Here is a 9,640-nt window from a genome sequence, read left to right as displayed (position 1 = left end):
AAGTTGGAAATACTGTGGTTGATCTTGGTATAATTCCAATGAAGCTTTCAGGGTGATAGATTGATGTAGCATTCTTTTAGTTTTTGTTACTGAAAGCGCTTTGTTTATATGAATTCAGAGGATATGCAAGTTGGTTCATGCTTGAGACGTGCCTAAAACTCTCAAGTAAGAAAGCAAACTAGTTGTTCTGGAATGTCGGAGAAAAGTCATAAAAAACTGTTGTACACCCATGATTTATTATCCATTTTCCATTGATTGATCATTGTCTTCCAACAACTTTATTTTTTGACTTCCCATAACCTAATGATCGAAATGCATTTGACAAGGTTTGCTAAATCCAATGATAGATCGCTATAGATGATTGATCATAATTTATAATATTTTGTTTTGGTATTCTCGATGAATGATCAATCATACTTTATAATTTTTTAATATATGATTAATGATTGTACGTCAATGATCGGTTATACATAACACTTCAATTTTAATCCTTTTCAAGATTTAAATTTATTCAGAATTTGGTGAAAATTTGTAGGATGGTTTTAAAGGCATTTTAAAGCATTTATTTGATTTTTTTGAGGATGTTATTGAAATATTATGAACTAATACCTTTTTGTTTCAAATCAATGGTCGTTATGGTTCAATAAAAAGAGTTAAAGAGTTTTGAGTACCAAACGAAGTTTATATTTGGTGAAAACTTTTGATAAAATTCCAAAACCTTTCTAAAACATTATATGATGATTTTGAGTAGGGTTTTGAGAATATGAATGACCTAATTCTCCATTCATGATATATCAAACTTTAGTAGATTATTACTACTCTTACATTGCTAGAGTTTTTGACTTTTATATTTTTACTATAGACTATAGTCTTCAATTCCCGCGCTCCTCTTCTTGTCAACATCATTTCTTCAATGTCGTCTTACTTTGTGTCTTGATTTGATAACTTAATTTTTTAATGTTTGACTTGAGTTGTCCTTCTTGTAGCACACTTTCAAGCTACCCATTCTATTATCATCAAAATAATAGAGACTAACATAATTGTACTCCTTGGTCTAACACTTGAAGCCAACAAGAAAACTAAAGTGCATTAGCGATACTTGCACTAGGCCCTTAGTTTGTTGCTTATTCCCTCGAGAAAAAAAGATATTTTCAAAAAGCCTTTGCCTTCCTATTCAATGGGGCTATTAGAGAAGTTGCTTCATTCCTATCCCGATAGTCAGGTAACTTTAGTTTCATTCCTTCTTTGCTCAGTCAAGCTTCATTGTTCCTTCAAGCTTCCTTGTTCCTTTGTGTAAACTTAGTCCATCGTTTAAAGTTGCTGTCGTTAGCCTAATCTACATCCAACTAACTTGACTTCGTATTAATACCTTTCTCTTTCTATATGGTTAAGCGACTCTATAACTGATGTTGTTCCCATTTGTAAAACAACTAAGCCAATTAATGCCTAGGCGCCATCTCAAAGGAGGGTGAATTGAGAATACAAATTCAAAATTAAGTTTTTTTAGTACAATCAAATTAAATGAATGACCAAAAATAAAAGCATATGAGCACAACACAAAGAGTCAAAGAGCAAAGATTGTTTATTCTTGATGTTCTCCTAGTGGTGATCATTGCTTAAAAACCTTTGTTTGGGAAAACTTTTACTATCTAGCTCTAGCAGCAAAAAATACAAAGAGATTAACCAACTCTCTTTAAACCAAGTATAACACCCAATTACACTTATCTCTATCATTCCGAAAGAAATTTTATACAATTAGATACTAGCTTTAGTGGGTAATTCCCTTCTTAAATTAAAATAAAATACAAAAGTGAAAAATAAGGATGAGCATAATTGGGTAACCTTCTCCTAGTGAGATTTGTTGAATAGAAGATATGGAAGGCTCTTACGTCTATTCTCTTCAACAATTTCCTCACATCCTAAGGCATTGTTGTAGTTGTCAACTAGATGGGAGTTGGTGCCTATTTATGGTAAAGGGTAGACTTGATACTAAGCTTGCCGCCCAATGGTGTGGTATGTATTAGGTCTAATGAGCAACAAACTAGAGGGAGGAGAGGGAGGGGTGAATAGGTTTGTTAGCTTTGTTGCTAATTTTTTACTTCTAAGTTTTACTCTTAATTTTGAGTGTGTTCACAACCTCAATTGCAATTCAATGTGCAAAGTCAATTTTACAGCTCAATGTGCAGGCACAAACATTCAAGTCCATAACACTAAGATTTTGTAGTGGTTCACAATTCTATATTGGACTGCTAGTCTAGTCCCAAGGTGTATAAAATAGAATCCTACTAGGGAAGTGTATAAATTATTATTGATTGACCCATAGCAACATGGCCGATCATTCTACTATAAAAAGTTTAGAAAACACTTTGATCGATGCTATGATTGAACATAAGCCTATAACAACAATAAAATATAGCCATTGGAGGATGATTACTCGATCAATGAAAAGGTATGATCTATCATATCAACCCCTCTATGCAGTTTTTTGTAAAACAGTCTAAAATTGTTAGTTTTGACAAGAAAGTTAAAAATAGGGAGCCAAACTCATCACTAAATATTCATTGAACATTTATTGGCAAACCTAAGCTTTTCCAAAATATTTTCATGTACATATTTTTATCCTGACCTTTTGCAAGAGAAAAACCTCATTTCTACCAAATGCTTTCAAATCCTCTTGCATTTCTTGACATTCCTAGTTCCTCCATAGCTCCACATCATTCCCTGTGCTTGAAGATTGAAAGCTTGGATCTTGTTGAAGAGATGATATGGAAGAATCTTACAGGACTATCACAGTAAGAAGTCTCACATAGCCAGAATTAATATGGTGAAGTTTTACAAAAGTTTCACAAAAGAGTCTCAATTTAAAGGTTTTTAGTTGTGTTAGTCTTCTGTTTATATTCAATTGTTTAATTATACTGGGACTTATATTTAAGTGTTAGACTTTGGGTGTAATTGGGACAAGGGTAATTTATTTATAATTGGACTCGACTACTTTTCTCTATTATATAAGGGCTCATGTACTCATATTACAACAAGTCAATGAAGTTTTTCTCTTTTTCAGAAATTCAACATGGTATCAGAGCAGTTTCTAGTTTCTGTAAGTTGACTTGCTCAACCCATAAAGAATAATGTGATCAATTTCTGATCTATTATTTCTAGTAGTTTACATTCATATTCTATTTTTTTCTCTTTTTAGTTCCTATACCCGTTGTTTTATTGGCGTTATCACCTCCATAATGAGATTGTAATATTATAAATTATATATTGATAAAAATATATTTGAGTCTAATTTCCAACTCAAAAAGAATTTTTGAAATATGAGTTTTATACAAAGAGAAATCGATATTTGAAGCAGCAAAGGTCAAACTACAAGAAAGGTTTGAGCAGTAGCAGAAAGTTTCAAATTTCAAGCCATTTTATGACATAAAAAATGAGGTTTTACAGGGATAATTATATATCCAAAGCATTATTTTTAATTCTTTTTTCTTACCTATTCAACCAATTCTCAATCTGAGTTTTCTAGAGGGAGATATCGATCTTGGAAAAGTCAATGGACATGCCGGCTAAAGAAGAAAGAGTACTCAGTTCAGGCAGATTACGGACTCTTAAATATATCAGATTCTTTATCTCAAAACATCTATATTTTCTAAAGATAAGAGCATGCTTGAGACTCTCATAAGTCAATCCACGCCACCACCATCATCTTCATAGTTTCCCAACCGACTTATCTTTTTCATAGCCCTTTTGTGTATTTACATTTGCTTAGAATACTTGTATTTTGATACAATAATTTGAACTTACAATCCTTTTAAAAAATTTCATTTTATATGAAAAGGCCTTTAACCCAACTTCTTTACTTATGTTTGCAATTCCATATCTTTTTGAGTATGACAAAAGGGGGAGAAAAAAAAAAGATTAATGCAACAAACTAAAAAAAAATCAAAGCTTAAAATGTGAAATCAAATATGCATAGATAAAGAGGGAGCCATTTCCAAAAACTTGCACATTTTATGTAACTCCAAACTTTAGTGAAGAGAAAAATTTGGATTTTCTCATCCAACCGAATACAAACATGACGTTCGATTTTTCCAATGTGGATACCTCTTTCTAGAAAGATCAGATTGAGAAATGGTTTATTGAGAGAGAAAGTAGACTCACATAGATTTATTTTGAGATATAATTCTTGTTAAAGAGTAGGTATAAAAGAGTCTCACATGACCTTCACTACAAGAAGTCTCACAGATAGGGGTGGCTTCGAATCGAGCCGGCTCGCAAGCGGCTTGAGATCGGCTCGGTTCGATTCAGTATCTCTCGAGCTCGAGCCGAACTCAAGATTTAGAATCGGCTTGTTTAAATTAACGAGCTGAGCTTGATCGAATCCAGGTTCGGCTCGACGACTAGCGAGCCAGCTCGTTAACGAGCTAAGTAAGGAGGGGTGAAGGTCTCAAGCCGGCTCGTTAACGACTCTCCTTCCTCATGGTTCTTGAAGAAATTGAAAATACATTTTAGTAGAAATAAGTTTCTAGGGACTATTAGTGTCTCATGTTTTTTGTAAACATTTTTCTAATTGAAAATTCTTATTAAAAAATCATATAATTTTCAAAGTAAGATTTTCCTACTAAGATGGGTTAGAAAACTGTATAGAAAAATTTTGAGTAATTATTTGACAATTGATGCTGTAATACTTTTAGCATGAGGCAATTTTTATTGCAATTTTGTGTTTGACATTTTATTTGATTAAAAATTTATTGATAAGTATAGTAATATATTAGATTAATTATTAATTTTTATTTATTTCCCTAGAAGAGGCAATTAGAGGTCCATTTAACTTTCCTAAGAAAATTTTAAAATATTTCTTGTAATTTTCTAATAAGTCACTAATATTAAAAGGATTTTATTTAAAGTTTTTTTTGGAAATATGTATCATAGGAAAAAAATTTCTAGTTTTTCCTAGAATATAAGTTTCAACTAGGGGCATTAAGGAGGCCATAGTAAATTTATGGCCAGATTAAAAAATTACAAAACAAGCTAGACAACATTTGGAGTAAAAATGATTAGTATTGGTGCGTTTTAATCCATTATTGAAATTCAATCCTGAACCTCCCCTATCATTCTTTTTTTAAAATGCATGCATAATTTTATATATAATTTATTTGACATATGTTTTATATAGAGTATTAAATATAGGTTAAGCTCGAACTCAGGTAGAGCTCGAGCTCGAACTCTGTTAAAATTATTAGACTCGAGTTCGATTACAATTTTAGGTTCAAGGCTAGGGTCGGCTCGAGCTCGAGTTCAATATATTTAAATCAAGCTTGGCTTGAACAAAATTCAGACTCAGTTGGATTCGATGCCACCCTTATGCTCAATTTTAAGTAGAGGTCATTCCCAATTTTATGTAAAATGTATACATAATTTTATATATAATTTATTTAACATGTATTTTTTGAAAAGTTTTAAATGTATGTTGAAGCACGAGATCGGCTCGAACTCGGTTAAAATTATTAGGTTCGAGCTTGATAAAAAATTTAGGCTCGAGCTCGAGTTCAAAATATTTAAATCAAGCTCGGCTCGAACATAGGCAGGTTTGGGCTCGGGTTGGCTCGATGCCACCCCTACTCACAGAGCCATAATTCTTATGGTAGAGACTTACAAGAGTCTCATAAGAGGAGGTCTTGTAGAACATTTTTAGTTATGTTAGTCTTCTATTTATGCTAAGTGTTCAATTGTTCTAGGTCTTATTTTTTAGTGTTTAACTTTGGGTGTAACTAGTAGTTTAATATTAATTGGTTTCTACTTATTTCCTTTATTGTAATAAGAGGCGTATGTACTCACATTGTATCAAGTCAGTAAAGTTTTTATCTTTTCCAAAAATTCAACATGGTATCATAGCGGATTCCATGAGTTGACTCTGTCAACCCTCAGAGATAATATGATCCTTTTACAATCTATCATCTCTAGTAGTTTAGGTTTGTATTCTATCTATTTTATTTTTTTCCTATCCCAATACTCGTTATTTTTGTGACCTTCACCCCTCCATACTGAGCTTTTCATATTAAAAATTATATAATAAAAAAATATCCTCAATTCTATTTTCCAAACCAATTTTTTTTTGATAATTAGAGTTTTCTACAAAGAGAAATCAATATTTGAAGTAGCAAAGGTCTGCCTGCAAGAGAAGTTCGAACAACAACATAAAACTTCAACTTTCGAGGTGTTTTATACCATCAAGAAAGAGACTCTATATGGAGAATTTTATACATCAAATAAATATCTATAAGTCTATTTTCTCACTTATCCAAACAATTCTCAATCTGATTTTTTCAGAGGGATATATCAATCTCGGAAGAGTCAAAGGTCATGCTGGCCAAAGAAGGAGTGCTTAGTTTTGCTAGATTACAGAGTCTGAAATCTATCGGATTATTTCCCTCAAAATAAGTATTTCATGAAGAAATATTATAATTGTATTAAAGGTATTGAATTATAGTTTCATAAGGAGAGTATTTATGTCAATTTGATCTACGTTTAAGGAGATATTCTCATTTAAGTTGGTTAGGGTCAAACTAAAAAATGAAGAAAATCAAGAGGTCATAAAAGATTCAAGAAAAAATATTTTTATGTCAATTTAGATATCAATTTAAATATCTTTGAGACTAGTTTCTTGAGAATTTTTTTTTTATGATTTTGAGCTATATTTTTGGAGATATTGATATTAGAAGTGCCAAAGGTCAGTTCTGTTGATTTTTTTTTATTTATTCCTTATATTCTCTCCTATTATCTCTCCTTGCATTGATGTGAATTGAGTTTCATTTTCTCCTAAAATCCGAGTTTTTTAGCCAAATTTCTCCTCTAACCAGAGTGTTTTGGTTGGACTTAAATCTCTACATGATGTTGTCATTCAAGGTATGCAATTTATTGCTTCAATGTTGTTTTCAATTTTTGTTTTTTTGTTACTTGGTTGTGTGTCTTCCTCATAATTCACTCCAAATAATTATGGTCACCCCCAAAACGTTATACTTGGTCAAGTTTATTAAGTTCTACCATTATAGTCTTCCCTAGTTTTCAAAAAAAAAAAGGTCACTTTGGAAGTATGAGCATTGCAGAGTCGTTCCAGTTAAAGGTATTTTCCTATAGTATTTATTAAGTTTATAGTCTTGTGTTTTTATCACTTCAAAGCAATGCCTAGACCCACTACCTAAAAAGTATAGGAGTGTGCCCAACATCTAGCTTGAGTCAAGTCTTTTGTTCTTTACCAAAGAGGTGATTTGTGTTTGAGCTAATGATTTTTATCCAAGGACTAATGATTTTTTTTTGGAAGAATATTTGGATTCTGAATTTTCATGAAGTCTAGATAACAAAAAAGCACTTCAGGCTCTTGTTAATTCTTTAAAATTTAGGATCCCATGAGAAGAACTTTAGATCAACCAGGAAGAAGAAGAAGAAGAGATAAAGGAGAGGAGAAGAAGAAGAACGTAGAAGGAGAGAGTTTGGATTAAGGGAAGAAGGGTTTGTGTCAAATAAGAAAGAGGAGGGTTGGATGAATTTGTGGAAGGAGAGGTGAGGGCTTCAATGCCCTACCTCTTAGCCAATGCCTGTATTTATAGTTTTACAATGCCCTTAGGGCTACAACTTGATAAAACAAAAGACATAAATGGAACATATATTTACACCTCTATGTCATCTTTATGGAAAATACCATATTTTACACAAATGCCACTCCTTTGACGTGTGGGCTTCTTGTCTTGAGCTTGTGGGCTTGTGCCAATCTTCTAACACTCCCCCTCAAGCTGGAGGAGAAAAAACGTCATAAATACCCAGCTTGCCACATATAAAAGATAGGATTTTAGATGTAACGGGTTTAGTGAGAATATCAGCTACTTGCTCTTGAGAGGAAACATATTTGAGGGAGATTATTCTTGCTTGAAACTTCTCCCGTATAAAGTGACAATCCACCTCAATATATTTAGTTCTTTCATGGAAGACCGGATTTGAAGTAGTATGAATGGCTGCTTGTTTATCACAATGCAAACCCATGAAACCTCTTTTATAAAATCCTAATTCAGTAAGGAGGGTCCTAATCCATAAGAGTTCACTAATTGTATGAGCCATAACTCTGTATTTTACTTCGGCGCTAGATCTTGCAACCACATTTTGCTTCTTACTTTTCCATGTAACCAAGTTCCCTCCAACAAGAGTACAATATCCCGATGTAGATTTTCTATCATCAGGTGATCTAGTCCAATCTGCATTTGAGAAACCTTCTATGCTGAAGTGCCCATGTTTTTTATACAACAATCCTGTTCTTGGAGCTCCTTTTAGGTATTGTAATATTCTCTCTAAGGCCTACCAGTGGGTAATTTGTGGTTTGTGCATGAATTGACTCACCACACTTACAACATATGATATGTCCGGCCTAGTTACAGTGAGATAGACCAGTTTTCCCACGAGTCTTTGATATTTGCCAATATCAATATCTTCTGCATCCGTGGCACACAATTTTACATTTGTATCCATAGGTGTTTCAACTGGTCGACAACCCTTCATTCCTGTTTCTTCAAGGAGATCCAAGACATATTTCCGCTGAGACAATATTATCCTATGCTTGGATTGAAGAACTTCTATGCCCAAAAAATATTTATGCATACCTAGATCTTTAGTCTTGAATTCCTGACATATCATATTCTTCACTTCTTGTATGCTCTGAGCATCATAACCGGTTAAGATAATATCATCAACATATATAGGCAATAATATTTTCCCTTTGATAGTATCTTTAAAATATACTGAATGATCAACCAAGCACCGATGAAAACTGTTACAATGTGGGACTCACCATGGTGCTCGAGCTGGTGGGACCCACCATGAGGACGTGGAACATCAAGAAGAGTCCTAGAGGACATGGGACACCAAGAAGAGTCCTCACCCAAAGCAAACACGAGTTAAGGAATCAAGAAGCACAAGCTGAATAGAGTTAGAAGACTTGAAGATCAAGTGCGACCTACAAATATCTCATGAGCTGACACTCTTATCAAGATGCGCTGGGAGATCATGAGGGACCCACAAGGATAAGACTATGAGCTGACTTATCCCTTATATTCACGTGAATGAAGAAGGACTCCTAGGTCAACTCAAGTTAGTGTTCTAGTAGTTTAGTTTGAATAGACTTATATTAAAGAGTTAGAGTTGGAATATAATTAGGATTGAAAGACAAGTTGTATAAGGACTCTACCTCCTCCTCTACCATAAATAGAGTGTTGTATTTCGGAATTAATCAAGTTACACATCTCATTCTCGAGTTACTCTCTCTCTCTCTCTCTCCCTTGCTTAGCGCAACCTCTCTTTGCTCTTTTATTTATTCTTCTCTCTACCCGAGAGCTCTTCTTCCCATTTCTCTTTTTTATTTTTTCTTTCTCTTGCTTAGAATTATGGAAAAGGGATCCTAAATTCAACATGGTATCAAAACATTATATTTATGATCCCTCGTCAAAGGAATGCTCTAGAGAAGTGATGATCAACACCACTCAAAGAAGGCTCTTTTATGAAGGAAGAACACAAGCCAAGAGATAAGTGTTCAATTTTATTTTTTTTATGCTACTGGTTTTTGAATTTAGAAGATGATTCAAGGATGAATATGTGAATG

This window comes from Aristolochia californica, unplaced genomic scaffold, assembly GCF_029961685.1.
Source record: "Aristolochia californica isolate CCGP_79_NKW_82.1479 unplaced genomic scaffold, dmAriCali1.0.hap1 SCAF_2, whole genome shotgun sequence".
NCBI lineage: Eukaryota > Viridiplantae > Streptophyta > Magnoliopsida > Piperales > Aristolochiaceae > Aristolochia > Aristolochia californica.
The sequence above is the reverse complement of the archived record's forward strand: the minus strand, read 5'-3'. Positions refer to the sequence as shown.